Source organism: Symphalangus syndactylus, chromosome 20 (assembly GCF_028878055.3).
Source record: "Symphalangus syndactylus isolate Jambi chromosome 20, NHGRI_mSymSyn1-v2.1_pri, whole genome shotgun sequence".
Lineage (NCBI taxonomy): Eukaryota > Metazoa > Chordata > Mammalia > Primates > Hylobatidae > Symphalangus > Symphalangus syndactylus.
In genome coordinates, this window is record NC_072442.2 from 28,821,334 (window position 1) to 28,838,260 (window position 16,927).

Genomic DNA, 16,927 nt, shown 5'->3' on the forward strand with positions numbered 1-16,927 from the left:
AAACAAATTCTCTTCTTCACTTCGCCCTACCTATATTCTTATTCTCTCAATAACTACTATTGACAGATTGGTGTAACATCTAGATATTATATTGGACCAAGAGATGTATATTTATATGTGCTTAAAAAATAGATGTGATGCTGGGCACAGTGGCTCATGCCTTTAATCCCAGCACTTTGGGAGGCTGAGGGGGGTGGATCACCTGAGGTCTGGAGTTCAAGACCAGCCTGGGCAACATGGTGAAACCCCGTTTCTACTAAAAATACAAAAATTAGCCGGGCACGGTGGCTCGTGCCTGTAATCCCAGCTACTTGGGAAGCTGAGGCAGGAGAATCGCTTGAGCCTGGGAGGCAGAGGTTGCAGTGAGCCAAGATTGTGCTGTTGCACTCCAGCCTGGACAACAGAGCGAGACTCTTATCTCAAAAAAAAAAAAAAAAAAAGATTGGCCAGGCACGTTGGCTCATGCCTGTAATCCCAGCACTTTGGGAGGCCGAGGCAGGCAGATCACTCGAGGTCAGGAGTTTGAGACCAGCCTGGCCACCATGGCAAAACCCCGTCTCTAGTAAAAATACAAAAGTTAGCTGAGTGTGGTGGGTGCACCTGTAATTTCAGCTACCTGGGAGGCTGAGGCAGAACTGCTTGAATTTAGGAGGCGGAGGTTGCAGTGAGCTGAGATTACACCACAGCATCTCACCACTGCACTCCAGTTTGGGCAACAGAGCGAAACTCTATCTCAAAAATAAATAAAATAAAAACAGGCATGTCATACAGCTCCTTTTCCATCTTCCAGGAGTACTGAGGTTGTTATATATGAAATGTTTTGAGTTCCAAGGTAGGCTAGACTGCTTAATTTTAAAGTTTTGTTTTAAATTATAGTAGTGTTTGGGGGGATTAAGCAGTGTTGTAGAGTGTGATGTAGATATTTAATGTTATGCACTTGCAAGAACTCTGAATAAAAATGACATTCTAGGTAATAGCTTGCCTTCCCTGACCCCTGTTTTCTTTTTCTTTTCTTTTTTTTTTTTTTTTGGAGTTAGAGTCTTACTCTCACTCAGGCTGGAGTGCAGTGGCACAATCTCTGCTCACTGACTCTGCCAAGTAGCTGGGACTACTGCGCGAGTTACCACGCCTAGCTACGTCTAAAATTTGTGGTAGAGATGGGGGTCTCACCATGTCACCATGTTCACCAGGCTGGTCTCGAACACCTGGGTTCAAGTGATCTGCCCGCGTTGGCCTCCCAAAGCGCTGGGATTACAGGTGAGACACACCGCGCCCGGCCAGTTTTCTTAAATGAGCCCCATGTAGTGCTCTTATCACTACACCCAAGAAAATATACCACAGTGTTTTAAATGTCCTATTCCATGCCGGGCGCGGTGGCTTACGCCTGTAATCCCAGCACTTTGGAAGGCCGAGGCGGGTGGATCACGACGTCAGGGGATTGAGACCGGCCTGGCTAACACAGTGAAACCCCGTCTCTACTAAAAATACAAAAAAAATTTAGCTGGGCGTGGTGGCGGGCACCTGTAGTCCCAGCTACTCCAGCTACTCTGGAGGCTCAGGCAGGAGAATGGCGTGAGCCTGGGAGGCGGAGCTTGCAGTGAGCCAAGATCTTGCCACTGCACTCCAGCCTGGGCAACAGAGTGAGACTCCGTCTCCAAAAAAAATTGAAACAACTGTCAAAATCAGGAAAGTAACATTGACACGTTACTTCCATATAATTATCAGATCCTCTTCAAATGTTGCTTATTATTATACCAGTTATATGCTTTATAGCAAAAAGGATCCAGGTCAGAATCACACATTGCATTTATTTTTCATGTTGTCTTAGTCTCCTCCAGTCTGGTTGCTGAGAGTATGTTCTCCATAATATTAGGTATATGACTGAACATGGATTAGGTGTTTGCTTCCTAATTGTACTGAAACCTGCTAAAGGAGTGGTATCTTGGGATTTAACTGGATTGGATACATCCAGCTAAATACATTGGATGTTTTGTATCTGGAACAGGTTGGAGCCAACTATGTGTGTTTTTTTTGTATGTGTATTTTTTTTTTGGCTGATGATTTCATGTATTCCCTTCTCCTCCACCCCACCAACTTCTAGATACATACTTTCCCAACATGCCTCCACCCCCCCCCCCCCCTTAATTTCTGTGTCACGGGAAGCAGGAGTTTCCGACAGGGAGGATTGATGTGTGCAATTGACTTAATATGCAATCCTAAATCCGTCCACTGTTACAGTGCAGTGCAGTTGATTAGACTAGAGGCAGAGACGCTTGGGGAGCATCTTTTTACTGTCGAGTGTCTCCAGGTGGCAATTGCTATTGAAGTCTGAGGCACTCTGGGAGGTATCGCGTGGGTGGGGGGGGTCTCCTAGTACCCAGGCAGAAAATGGGAGGGGACAGAGGGAGAAGGAGTGCGAAGGGGCGCAGCTTCACCTGGTCCAGCTACGGGATGCTTGGCTCCTGGCTTTGGGGTGGGGGCCGGGAGAGATGGGGGCAGCCCTAACAAAGAGGAGCCGAGTCGGGCCGGGTCCGCGGGTAGCGGGCCTATCCCGGTGGCTGACCTCCCTGTGGGCCTCCCCAGTTGGCTGTTTGGCGAGTCGCTCTGCTGGCTCCCTGGCTCTCCATTGGCTGTGCAGACAGGAGGGGGCTCGCGAAGAGCCAGGGTGGAGGTGAGGGGGCGGGGCTGGCTTCCGGCGGCGGCTGGGAGCAAGCGGCAGCCGGCTGGGGGAGGGGGTGTCGGCGCACCGCGGAGTCCTGCGCTCCGTGAGCCTGGCACCCGGAGCAGCCGCCTCCCCCTCCCCCTGCCTAGACCGTTAGAAGCCCCCTCTCTTCCATCCTCCCGGGGCGGGGGTGAGCTGGGCTCAGCTGCCCAAGGCGGGCGGGGCGGAGCCAGGAGCCCCACCGAGCGCTGCGGAGCGAACCTCACCTTTCCAGGGCGCACAGTGTGTGTGTGCTTTTTCTAACGCGACCCCGACTTCAGCCGACTTAACCTTGTAAGAAAAGGGGAAATGGAATGGGAAATAATGTCTCTGGATCCCATCAGTTTATTTTGATTATCTGTTTCTACCCTTCATCATTTTTTTTCCTTCCCTTCATCTCACCCCTGCAGATGGGTAAGGAGATTCAGGACTCTTATCTCTTTTTACTGATGTGTCGATATCGGTCGCATAGTAAAATGCACAGAGAAGAAAAGAGGAGCCCTTTTTTGTGTGATATCTGATGCAGTAAACCGTAATTAAAAAAAAAAGGCAAGCTAGGAGTGGATATTTGGAACTGTACTGCATCCGTGTCCATTAAGGTTGTCTTCACCATTTTCCTCCTTGGGACTGCCTTGATCAGCAATAACAATCTGAAAGGAGAGGAGGTGCTAGTGGAAAGAGGGAGCAGCCCCAGTCAAATGGTGGTTAAAGGAAATCCTGATAGTTGTTAGCGATTAACTCTGCTAAAGTCTCTTCCTGGAGTACGTTGTCACCGGCTTTGTGTAGTAGCTCATCTCTGTTGCAGAAACCTGACTAGAGCAGGCAAACTTACCTTGCTGTTGCTGAAACTTAAAAGTCTTATCTTTTTCTGTTGGTATATTTCTCATATTCACAGACCCTCGGAGGGATTAGTTTCTGTCGTCAAAAACCAAAAGCAAACTTAAAAAAACAAACCTCCAGATACGTATTTTAGTTCGTGTTTTTTTGTTGTTTTTTTTTTGAGACGAGTCTCGCTCTGTTGCCCAGGCTGGAGTGCAGTGGCCCGATCTCGGCTCACTGCAACCTCTGCCTCCAGGTTTCAAGCGATTCCCCTGTCTCAGCCTCCTGAGTAGCTGGGATCACAGGCGCCTACCACCATGCCCGGCTAATTTTTTGTGTTTTTAGTAGAGATGGGGTTTCACCATGTTGGTCAGGCTGGTCTCGAACTCCCAACCTCGTGATCCGCCTGCCTCGGCCTCCCAAAGTGCTGGGATTACAGGCGTGAGCCACGGCACCCGGCCTCATTAGTTTTTTAAAAAAGGTTCCTCTCCCTAAATTTTATGAATTTGGGTGCTGTAGCATTACAACTTAAATGCAATTTATCTTTTTTGAGTTCCTTTTCTGCTTCATCTTAGGGATCCTTTCTTTCTGAAGAACACCCATCTCCAGCCAAAATCGGGAACCTCTTTGTAGGCTTTAAATTGAGAAAGACATTTTCAGTGGAAAATAGAAAATCCAAAATTTTTGATGTTAGAAACAAAGGGAGTTTGTGTGTGTGTGTGTGTGTGTGTGTGTGTGTGTGTGTGTATGTTGGGTAGCAATGTCCACAGCACACTTGCTTTTTTTTTTTTTTTTTTTTTTTTTTTTTTGAGACCGAGTCTTGCCCTGTCGCCCAGGCTGGAGTGCAGTGGCGCGATCTCGGCTCACTGCAAGCTCTGCCTCCCGGGTTCACGCCATTCTCCTGCCTCAGCCTCCCCGAGTAGTTGGGACTACAGGCGCCTGCCACCACACCTGGCTCATTTTTTGTATTTTTAGTAGAGACGAGGTTTCACCGTGTTAGCCAGGATGGTCTCTATCTCCTGACCTCGTGATCCGCCTGCCTCAGCCTCCCAAAGTGCTGGGATTACAGGCGTGAGCCACCGTGCCCGGCCTAAATGGGCATTTTCAACGAAACGTGTTTGGACCAGGTTTATCTTAATGTTGATTAGCAAAGAGCTACAGTACCAGAAGGGATGAATTTTTTTTTTTTTTTTTGGCAACACCTTGATAAATATTAATTAAAATGGTTCAGAGTTTATGTAATATGGGTTCAGTTTCCCACGATTGTTGTAACTGGGGTCCACTTTTGAAGACAGAATTGATACACTGGAGCTGTCTTACAGTTTTGGCTAGATTAGTGATTTTTTTCTTTGCATTGATTTCTTAGATCTCTAAACAATTAGTAGCAATTTGGGATGAAAGCAAGTATTATAAAAAATAGGGATAATGGGATAGGAAACCATTTCAGCTGTGGAAAGTAATAGGGATTAGGAAGCTTACTTTACCTTTTTTAAAAATAACACTTCAAGTACCTTAGAATAGACATGTTACTAAAAAGTAGATTCACAGTAATCTGTGTCAAGTTTTGGGTTTTTACTTTATTACTCACTTGTCCTTTAAGGCTCCATGAGTTGTATTTAAATTGGGAGGGAAAGGGGATCCCCCAGATGTTGACTTAGTTAACTTGGTACTGAGAGTGAACTGTTAAAAATCAATGATTGAAGCCTTTACAGTTAGCTAGTATATAAAACAAAGTTAGCTAGTATATAAAACAAAGTGCGCTTTGATGTCTAAGGTATAGGAAGCTGGGGAAGTGACCAAAAAAACCAATTGGAAGGCGGGGTGCAATGGATTGCTCCTGTAATCCCAGCATTTTGGGAGGCTCAGGTGGGTGGATCACTTGAGGTCAGAAGTTAAAGACCAACATGGTGAAAACCCCATCTCTACCAAAACATAAAAAAATTAGCTGGGCGTGGTGATGCACTCCTGTAGTCCCAGCTGCTTGGGAGGCTGAGGTGGGAGAATTGCTGGAACCTGGGAGGCGGAGGTTGCAGTGAGCCAAGGTTGTACCACTGCACTCCAGCCTGGGTGATAGAGTGAGACCCTGTCTCAAAAAAAAAAAAACAAAAACAAAAAAACAAAACAGTTGGAGGCTGTACAATTTCAACTTGCTTCTGTCAAAAAACAAGTTGCCCTTCTATTTGATATCTAGGTGGTTTTTAAGTTCTCTACCCATGGGTGAGCAGTTAAGTACAGCTTTATAAAGTTATACTTCACTCACTTTTTTATATTACTATTTTTTAATTTTTATGTTTTATAGAGAATAGGGTCTGGCTCTGTTGCCCAGGTTGGTCTCAAACTCCTGGCCTCAAGCAGCCCTCCCAGAGGCCTCCCAAAGTGTTGGGATTAAGGTGTGAGCCACTGCACCCCTCCACGCCCGATATTTCTATTTTCTTGACTGATTTGTGTGATCACTATTTTGCATGGTGCAATAGTTAGGGGTTCCTGAAAGAATTTTCCCAGGAGACAGAAGACTATGTATAGAACTAATCATAAATGTATTTGCACTGATGTTCAAATATCATTTAAGGGGCATGGAAATCCTGGAATTTGGTCATCTGCAAGGAAACAATTATAGAAAGCCATAATCTCGTAGGTTGAGGGGGCATAGTGCTGGTTGAGGTTAAAGCAATTGATTTAATTTTCTTTAGCAGTCTGTTTTTATCCATCCTGCTTATTTCATTTCTCTCTTTCTTTTTTTTTTTTTTTTTTTGAGATGGAGTCTCGCTCTGTCACCCAGGCTGGAGTGCAGTGGCACAATCTCTGCTCACTGCAGCCTCTGCCTCCCAGGTTCAAGCAATTCTCCTGCCTCAGCCTCCTGAGTAGCTGGGACTACAGACACACACCACCACGCCTGGCTAATTTTTGTATTTTCAGTAGAGACAGGGTTTCACCATGTTGGCCAGGGTGGTCTCGAACTGACCTCAGGTGATCCACAGTGCTGGGATTACAGGTGTGAGCCACCATGCCCGGCCCATCCTGCTTATTTCTGTGAGTCACGGGTTGGAATGTGTTAAGAAAAAGGCCTCTATGTTCTCTCTAAAGGGAGACTTGAGACTAATCCCCTGTTCACATCAGAAGTATAAAATGATCCCCTTGAGAAGGTGAAAGAAAAATATTGGGCCCTTGGCATTGCTTGATTCTCAGAATAATCAGCTTGAGTGTTGTAAGGTTTGAATTGGGAAAAGCTTACTCTAGGTGAGAAAATATTAGAGGCAAAGGAGACTCTGAGAATGCTCACTCAATTGTCAGAGACTTATTTAGAACAATGGATGCATTCATATGGAGATGTGGGTGATGGTAGTTTTTAGCTTTTCAGCTTTTCCAGTCAGGTGTCAGAGACAATATTTTGTGTGTTTAAGCACAATCCCCTCCCCCAGGGTTTGACTCTTGGAAGCTGAATCTTTTGAGGCAGTTGTTTGCTATGAGTCTGAATCCTGAAAGTAGAGGACTTGGTGGAGTCTATAATCTGTTTACCAGTCAGATGAGGAAGTAGAATTTATTGTTGGTGAGTTACTGAACTCCTCCTAAAGAATGGTTGCTAGGCAAATTTTATCTCAATCAGTTTAACCCTTAGTAGTTTACAGTCTGCTCTCAGTGAAGGCCAGAGCTGTCTTTCTAATGATACTGTCCTTTAAGAATCCTTGTTGGATATGCACGTATGTTGTTCAGTGGCTCAAAATAAAGGACTAGAATGATGTATGGATCTCTCTTCATCCAGGACAATTTAGCTTTTGGTAACCTGGGCTGGTGTTATTAATTTCTCTCCTAGATCAAATGGTTGGTGGGGTTGCTTTCCAACATTAAGACACCACCGTGTTTGATTATTTTGGTTTTGTAACTAATAGGGCAATGAGTAATGCATTCATTTTGGAAACAGGCCAGTGGTAACACGGCTCTTGGGCCTGCTGGACATGTGGAAAAATAGGACAGAGTAAACAATTGAGGGCATAAATAATGAATCTTCCAACTGAGCCCTGGGAGAGTGAGGGAGATTATCCTCAGAGCTGTTCAGTCTGGCAGTAAAAGGGAAAGAGTCCACTGAATTAATTACCCAGACTGTATTTGATACTGCAGGAGTTACGAGATTGTTAAAACCATTCAAAACAAAGGTACCTTTCCGATACAAACTTTTAATCTATCTTTTTGTTTGTTTTAAGCCAGACATTTGAATTGTTCATTTATTTTTTAGAATCCAGGCCTTTGTATCTTCTTTAAACTTTGTTCTATATGTTAGCATTCTATGAACACTTGATGGTCCTTTTGTTTAGTCAGATCTTAGAAGTTTACTTCATTAGAGATTTCATGATCTGTAAATACATAAAACGTCTCACAAAAGGTTAAGAACAAGAGTTTGGGCCAGATGCGGTGGCTCGTGCCTGTAATCCCAACACTTCAGGAGGCTGAGGTGGACGGATCACTTGAGACCAGGAGTTCAAGACCAGCCTGACCAACATGGTGAAACCTCATCTCTACTAAAAATATGAAAATTAGCTGGGCGTGGTGGCGCAGGCCTGTAATTCCAGTTACCCAGGAGGCTGAGGCAGGAGAATTGCTTGAACCCAGGAGGTGGGGGTTGCAGTGAGCTGAGATCGTTGGACTGCACTCCAGCCTGGGTGACAGAGTGAGACTCCACATAAAAGCAACACAAACAAAACAAAAAACCACACACAAAAAAACAAGCGTTTCTTCAGCCCAAGAATCATTTCCAGTATTAAGATAAATATTTGCCATGCGCGGTGGCTCACGCCTGTAATCTCAGCACTTTGGGAAGCTGAGGCAGGCGGATCACCTGAGTTCGGGAGTTCGAGACCAGCTTGACCAACATGGAGAAACCCCATCTCTATTAAAAATATAAAAATTAGCTGGGTGTGGTGGTGCATGCCTATAATCCCAGCTACTTGGGAAGCCCAGGCAGGAGAATCGCTTGAACCCAGGAGGTGGAGGTTGCAGTGAGTCGAGATTGTGCCGTTGCACTTCAGCCTGGGCAACAAGAATGAAATTCCATCTAAAAGAAAAAAAAAGATAAATACTCTTACTTTTGGATAGTTTTTATCCAGTGAATTAAATGAACATTGGTCTCAGCATTTCTCTGAAGTAGGGAAAACTAATGCCCTGTGATTATCTTTTTTTTTTTTTTTTTTTTTTTTTTTTTTGAGATGGAGTCTTGCTCTCTTGCCCAGGCTGGAGTGCAGTGGCGCGATCTCGGCTCACTGCAAGCTCCGCCTCCTGGGATCACACCATTCTCCTACCTCAGCCTCCCGAGTAGCTGGGACTACAGGCGCCTGCCACCACGTACGGCTAATTTTTTTTGTATTTTTAGTAGAGACGGGGTTTCACCACGTTAGCCAGGATGGTCTCGATCTCCTGACCTCGTGATCCACCCGCCTAGGCCTCCCAAAGTGCTGGGATTACAGGCGTGAGCCACCGCGCCCGGCTACTGTGTGAGTATCTAAATAACTTAAGTGATTTGGTAGTGAAGCCAGACCGAGAGCCAAGGTCTCTGAATTCTTCCTTTCTCTGAATTTCTAATATAGCTTATTATTTTCTCCAAGAAATTGCAGGAACCCTATTTGAAATGATTTGAAGTTTTCCTATCTCTACCCTGAGAGGCTTTTTTTATCTTTCTGGTTGTGAAGGGAATCCAAACACCAGTATGCTATTATTAATCAAAAGAAGAACGCTCAAGATGAGGTATTGGAGAAAGAAAAAATAAAGTTGGTAAGAAAAGACCAACTTGAAGGTGATTTTATTTTGTTTTGTTTTGAGACAGGGTGCCATCCCAATTATATTGCCCAGGCTGGCCTTGAACTCCCGGACTCAAGCAGTACCCCTGATCCAGCCTCCGAAATAGGTGGGACTACAGGTGTGCACCGTGGTGCCCGACTTCCAAATTGAAGTTTTATTGTATTTGGTGCTGGTGGATCCCAGGAAGGAAATACTGGGCTGGTTAAATTAAATTCAGTCATGGACTGAGTTTGTTACATTGCAGCCTAACTGAAAAGAGCAGAGGGCATCTTTACCAAGATATGGGCAAGACTCTGGTTAAGAGTTCATTCCTTAGATTCCCAGAGACCAAAAAGTGGAAAAAACAAAAGTTCATTCCTGATCTTTGAAAAGTCTGTTATTGATTATACACACAAAAGGGCAAGCAGGCAAAGTATAGACAGGTGAAATCAATCCAAAGGTATTCTCAAGGACACTTTTTTTTTTTTTTTTAGATAGAGTTTCGCTCTTGTTGCCTAGGTTGGAGTGCAATGGCACGATCTTGGCTCACTGCAATGTCCACCTCCCAGGTTCAAGCGATTCTCCTGTCTCAGCCTCCCAAGTAGCTGGGATTATATGCGTGTGCCACCACATGCACCATGTGCCCAGCTAATTTTGTATTTTTAGTAGAGAAGGGGTTTCTCCATGTTGGTCAGGCTGGTCTTGAACTCCCGACCTCAGGTGATCCGCCCGCCTCCACCTCCCAAAGTGCTGGGATTACAGGCGTGATAGCTTTAACTTCCTCTGATTTTTAACTTAGATTTTCTAGGCATACAGACTACTGAAAAATTTGTTTTTTTCTTTGGTCATTCAACTAAGCAGCAGGCAAGATAGCCAAGAACTTGTATTACATTTAGTTTTGTTTTGAGACAGAGATCCCACTTTTTTGTGTTTCTCTTTCTTTTTTTTTGAGACAGGTTCTCACTGTGTCATCCAGGTTGGAATATAGTGTGATCACAGCTCACTGCAGTCTCTACCCCTCAGCCATGGCCTCCCAAAGTGCTGGGATTACAGGTGTTAGCCACCATGCCTGGCCCACCTCAGCCTCTTGAGTAGGTGGGACCACAGGTTTGCGTCATCATGCCTGGCTAATTTTTTCATTTTTTGTAGAGACGAGGTCTCCCTATGTTGTCCAGTTTGGTCCCAAACTCCTGGGCTCCAACGATCCTCCCACCTTGGCCTCCCCAGTGCTGGGATTAGAACCATGAGCTATCATGCCCAGTTTACACTTAGTTTCTTTCTTTTTTTTTTTTTTCCTGAGACGGAGTCTCGCTCTGTCGCCCAGGCTGGAGTGCAGTGGCGCGATCTTGGCTCACTGCAAGCTCTGCCAGTGGGGTTCACACCATTCCCCCGCCTCAGCCTACCGAGTAGCTGGGACTACAGGCGCCTGCCACCATGCCTGGCTAATTTTGTTTTTGTATTTTTAGTAGAGACGGGGTTTCACTGTGTTAGCCAGGATGGTCTTGGTATCCTGACCTCGTGATCCGCCCGCCTTGGCCTCCCAGAGTGCTCGATTATAGGCGTGAGCCACCATGCCCGGCCTGCACTTAGTTTCTTAATCATCAAAAGTAGTATATAGCTCAGTACTGGACCTAGAAAAATTCAGCTTAATGTAGTATCCTTGGGACAGTTTGTTTTATTTAATACTAAATATAAAATCTGTATTAGAGGCTGGGCATGGTGGCTCATGCCTGTAATCCCAGCACTTTGGGAGGCCGAGGTGGGTGGATCACAAGGTCAAGAGATCGAGACCATCCTGGCCAACATAGTGAAACCCCATCTCTACTAAAAAATACAAGAATTAGCTGGGCGTGGTGGCGCGTGCCTGTAGTCTCAGCTACTCGGGAGGCTGAGGCAGGAGAATCACTTGAACCTGAGAGGTGGAGGTTGCGGTGAGCCGAGATCGCGCCACGGCACTCTAGCCTGGCAACAGAGCAAGACTGTGCCTGAAAAAAAAAAAAAATTTGTATTAGCATTCTCCAGAGAAACAGAACCAGTAGGGTAAATATAAGAGGGGATTAGGACTTGGCTCATTTAGTTATGGAGGCTGAGAAGTTCCATAATATGCTGTCTGCAAGCCTGAGAACCAGGAAAGCTGGTGGTGTCATTCAGTCTGAGGCCAAAGGCCTAAGAGCTAGGAGCTCTGATTGCCAAGGGGAGGAGAAGATAGATGTCCTGGTTCCCAAAGAGACCTGACCTTTGTTACTTAATCACACTGAGGTGCTATGGAGAATTAAAATCTTTCGAGTAAGTCATACGTAAACTAGCTTTTGATACTGAAATGTCGTTTTTGTTTGTTTTTTGTTTTTTTCTGAGACGTGGTCTTGCTCTGTCACCCAGGCTGGAGTGCAGTGGCACGATCACGGCTTACTGCATCCTCCACCTCCCAGGTTCAAGCAGTTCTCTGCCTCAGCCTCCCAAGTAGCTGGGATTACAGGCACCTGCTACCACACCCAGCTAATTTTTTTGTATTTTTTTTAGTAGAGACGGGGTTTCACCATCTTGGCCAGGCTGGTCTTGAACTCCTGACCTCTTGATCCACCCGCCTCGGCCTCCCAAAGTGCTGGGATTATAGGCGTGAGCCACCGCACCTGGCCGAAATGTCTTCTTTGTTGGTGTCTTCTGACCCCATAGTATATGTAAATTATTCATCATATGTGGGTGAGCTGTTGGTAGCTAAGCCAAAGAAACAAACTGCAGCCAGACGCAGTGGCTCACGCCTGTAATCCCAACACTGGGAGACTGAGGCAGGAGGATTGCTTGAGCCCAGGAGTTCGAGACCAGCCCAGGCAAGATGGTGAGACCCTGTCTCTCTGTAAAAAAATTAGGTGGGTGTGGTGATGTGTGCCTGTACTCCCAGCTACTTGGGAGGCTGAGATGGAAAGATCCCTTGAGCCCAGGAGTTCGAGGCTGCAGTGAGCTGCTATCATGCCACTGCACTCCAGCCAGGGTGAGAGAGCAAGACCGTGTCTCTAAAAAGAAAAAAGAAGAACCTGGGTATGGTGGCTCATGCCTGTAATCTCAGCACTTTGGGAGGCCAAGGTGGGCAGATGACTTGATGTCAGGCATTCGAGACCAGCCTGGCCAACCTGGTGAAACACTGTCTCTACTAAAATTCAAAAATTAGCCAGGCGTGGTGGCATGCACCTGTAATCCCAGTTACTCAGGAGGCTAAGGCAGGAGAATTGCTTGAACTTGGGAGGTGGAGGTTGCAGTGAGCCAAGATTGCACCACTGTACTCCAGCCTGGGCAACAGAGTGGGACTCCCTCTCAAAAAAAAAAAAAGAAAAAGCAAAGAAACAAACCTCTCCTCTTACCACAGCAAAGTTTTCTAACACTGGGCAATACTTGCTAATAATCAGAGCTGTTGGCTGAAATGAAGTCCATTTAGAGTGTGTGACGAAAGTAGTACTGTCATCACTTTTTTGTTGTTTTTGCAGTTGTATAATTTTATTTGATGACCAGTGGTTAGTTCCTATCCACATTGAGTGTCTGTAGATTTTGAAAGTGGTAACAGGTACATAAGTAACCAAAGTATAGAGCTTGTTTTAGTGAATCTTTATCTTTATTACATTTTCTGGACAACCACACAGGGATACACTGTGTGAGACATTCCTTATTCCTTTGGCCCAGACAGCTTTGTTGAGCCTGCTATCAATGTGTGCATCTGGGGCAAATTTCCAGATCTCTTTGAGTGCCTGAGGGGCTTGCTTCTTAGAAGCTCACTCCATGAATGCACTTGTGAATCTCAATAGTGTATTCTTGGGTTACCACCTGGTTGATGGCAGAACAGCCTTTCTTCTTACCACCCTTTGCAGGAGCCATTCTGCTGGGCCCAAATTGGAAAGCAGTCATCACTTTAAAGCTGGGGGTTTCTGGCCGGGCGCAGTGGCTCATGCCTATAATCCCAGAACTTTGGGAGGCCAAGGCAGGTGGATCACTTGAGGTCAGGAGTTTGAGACCAGCCAGGCCAACATGGTGAAACCTTATCTCTACTAAAAATACAAAAATTAGCAGAGTGTGGTGGCAGACACTTGTAATCCCAGCTATTCGGGAGGCTGAAGCAGGAGAATTGCTTGAACCTGGGAGGCAGAGGTTGCAGTGAGCCGAGATTGCCCTATTGCCGATCACACCATTGCACCTGGGCCACAGAGTAAGACTCCGTCTCAAAAAAAAAAAAAAAAAAAAAAAAGCTGGGGGTTTCTTTAAGTGCTGTTTGCTGGGAAGATATTACCTGAACAATCACTTTTTTTTCTTTTTCTTTTTTTTGCATTCAGCAAAATGTTTTTGAGGATCAGTTGCTGAACGGAATAAAAATCAGATTTTATGCCACTTGCAGAATTGAGATGATTTAGACAACATTTGTGTTGCTTCAAAGGAGAAGCATAAGCATTATTAGTCATAACTTAAGATTTACTTCCTTCCAAAAGCTAAGCACTTCTACCACTGGCATTTTATTTATCTTCATTCTTACTATGTAAAGGATAGGACTTAATCTACTTTAAAAGGAAAGATGTATCAAGACTGTGAGAAGTTGAAGACAGCTCATCCTAAATTAGGATGGAAAAGTCCCATTTACTGGGTTCCTGTATGGACCCTCTGCATTACCCAGCTATTCAGCTGGGAATGGTTTTACTAGAATAATAATAATAATAATAGTAGTAGTAAAGTGCTCCCAAAGTGTTGGGATTACAGGCGTGAGCCACCACGCCCAGCCTGTTTTACTATTATGAAGACATTAATTTTGTAGCTGTTAAGGTACTGGTTTGGCTTTTGCTTATCTTAGTCTCCCAGAACTTTTTTTTTCTTTTTTCTTTTGCTTTTTTTTTTTTTGAGACAGAGTCTCGCTGTCACCCAGGCTGAAGTGCAGTGGCACGATCTCAGCTCACTGCAGGCTCTGCCCCCCGGGGTTCACGCCATTCTCCTGCCTCAGCCTCCCAAGTAGCTGGGACTACAGGTGCCCGCCACCTCGCCCACCTAATTTTTTTTGTATTTTTAGTAGAGACCGGGTTTCATTGTGTTGGCCAGGATGGTCTCGATCTCCTGACCTCGTGATCCGCCCGCCTCGGCCTCCCAAAGTGCTGGGATTACAGGCGTGAGCCACCACACCCGACCTTTTTTTTTTTTTTCTTTGAGACGGTGTCTCGCTCTGTCGTCCAAGCTGGAGTACAGTGGCGCGATCTGGGTTCACTGCAACCTCCACCTCCCAGGTTCAAGCAATTCTCCTGCCTCAGCCTCCTGAGTAGCTGGGATTGCAGGCGCCCGCCACCACGCCCAGCTAATTTTTATATTTTTAGTAGAGATGGGGGTTTCACCATGTTGGTCAGGCTGGTCTCGAACCCCTGACCTCGTGATCCACCTGCCTCGGCCTCCCAAAGTGCTAGGATTACAGGCGTGAGCCACCATGCTTGGCCAACTTTTTTTTTTTTTTCAACAAAATGTGGAACTAGTAGCTTAATGAAGAATCCACATCTTAGTTTTAACTTGTCTTGCCGGGTATTACTGTGCATTCACTAAAGTGCTTTTCAAAATATTTTAATATTTGGGCTATATTTAGTGAGGTATGGTGCAGTTGGAGAGTGATACTCTGTTAGAACTTTTCTCCAGAGAGACAAAAAGAACCTTTCATTTTAAGAAAAGTCCTTTGACTATTTCCATAGTCCCTGGCAAAATTAAGTTGGAAAAGGCAGCTTTTTCAGCCAGATATATTTTTATTTTTGCCTCTTCTCCAAGCTGAACAGGTGTCCCAACTGAAATGTGTCATCCTTATCAGTGATAGTGTATTTTGGGAGAAATTGTTCCTTAGTGCGCCTAGAAGTAAGAAGCTTATGCCACTTCAGCCTGCACATCAATTTTAATAGCTCTCTAAAATTGTTTATACCAACTCCCTCCACCTCACATCTGTCCACATCTGCTCATCTTTCAGTTCCTCACAACTAGTTAAGAAAGTATAATAGGCCGGACGCGGTGGCTCACACCTGTTATCCCAGCACTTTGGGAGGCCAAGGTGTGCAGATCACCTGAGATCGGGAGTTCGAGACCAGCCTGACCAACATGGAGAAACCCCGTGTATGAAAAATACAAAATTAGCCAGGTGTGGTGGCTCATGCCTGTAATCCCAGCTACTCGGGAAGCTGAGGCAGGAGAACTGCTTGAACACAGGAGGCGGAGGTTGCCGTGAGCCGAGATTGCGCCATGGCACTCCAGCGTGGGCAACAAGAGTGAAACTCCGTCTCAAAAAAAAAAGTATCATTGCTCAACCAGAGAAATGCCAGTCTTTATCAAAGTCATAGTTGCATACAACAGCAGTCTTTGGTATGTGTGGAAGTTTGCATTACTTTGTTTTATTATTGTTTAAAGAGCCTTTCTTGCCAGGTGTGGTAACTCACACCTATAATCCCAGAATTTTGGGAGGCCAAGGCAGGAGGACCTCCTGAGCCTAGGAGTTCAAGACCAGCCTGGGCAACAACCGAGATCTTGTTTCTACAAAAAATAAAATAATTACCAGAGTGTGGTGGCAATCACCTGTAGTCCCAGCTTACTCAGGAGATTGAGGCAGGAGGATCACTTGAGCGTATGAGTTTGAGGCTGCAGTGAGCTATAGTGGTGCAACTGCACTGAAGCCTGGGTGACAGAGCGAGCCCTGTCTCTTAAAAAAAGAAAGTTTTGGCCGGGCGCGGTGGCTCACGCCTGTAATCCCAGCATTTTGGGAGGCAGAGGTGGGCGGATTACGAGGTCAGGAGATTGAGACCATCCTGGCTAATATGGTGAAACCCCGTCTCTACTAAAAATACAAAAAATTAGCTGGGCATGCTGGCGGGCGCCTGTAGTCCCAGCTACTTGGGAGGCTGAGGCAGGATAATCGCTTGAACCCGGGAGGTGGAGATTGCAGCCGAGATTGCACCACTGCACTCCAGCCTGGGCAACAGAGCCATACTCCATATCAAAAAAAAAAGTTTTTCCATCCTGGCTAACATGGTGAAACCTCCTCTCTACTAAAAATAAAAGAAATCGGCCGGGCGCAGTGGCTCACGCCTGTAATCCCAGCACTTTGGTAGGCCGAGGTGGGCGGATCACGAGGTCAGGAGATCGAGACCATCCTGGCAAACACTGTGAAACCCTGTCTCTACTAAAAATACAAAAAAAAAAAATTAGCCGGGCGTAGTGGCAGGCGCCTGTAGTCCCAGCTACTTGGGGGGCTGAGGCAGGAGAATCGCTTGAACCCAGGAGGCAGAGGTTGCAGTGAGCCGAGATCAGGCCACTGCACTCCAGCTTGGGCAACAGAGCGAGACTCGGTCTCAAAAAAAAAAAAAAAAAGTTTTTCTGTGTTACAAAAACAAGAGGCCAGTCGTGGTGGCTCACGCCTGTAATCCCAGCACTTTGGGAGGCCGAGGTGGGTGGATCATGAGGTCAAGAGATCGACACTATCCTGGTCAACATGGTGAAACCCCATCTTTACTAAAAATAACAACAATTAGCTGGGCATGGTGGTATGCGCCTGTAGTCCCAGCTACTTCGGAGGCTGAGGCAGGAGAATCGCTTGAACCCGGGAGGCAGAGATTGCAGTGAGCCGAGATCGTGCCACTGCACTCCAGCCTGGCA

The 16,927-nt window shown here is 45.8% G+C and overlaps 1 protein-coding gene across 5 annotated transcripts in view; it reads left to right on the forward strand.

The window, feature by feature from the left end:
- FAM222B (family with sequence similarity 222 member B) overlaps positions 1-16,927 on the forward strand; it is a 100,655-nt gene that overhangs the window by 36,632 nt on the left and 47,096 nt on the right. The window contains exon 1 of one of the 5 annotated variants that reach the window (XM_055256787.2): positions 2,667-2,995. The exons of 3 other annotated variants lie outside the window; for them this stretch is intronic. The gene's annotated coding sequence lies outside the window, so the exon portion shown is untranslated. Of the gene's footprint in view, positions 1-2,666; positions 2,996-16,927 lie in introns of those variants that run through there. One more of the 5 variants, XM_063628697.1, reaches the window with a different exon arrangement.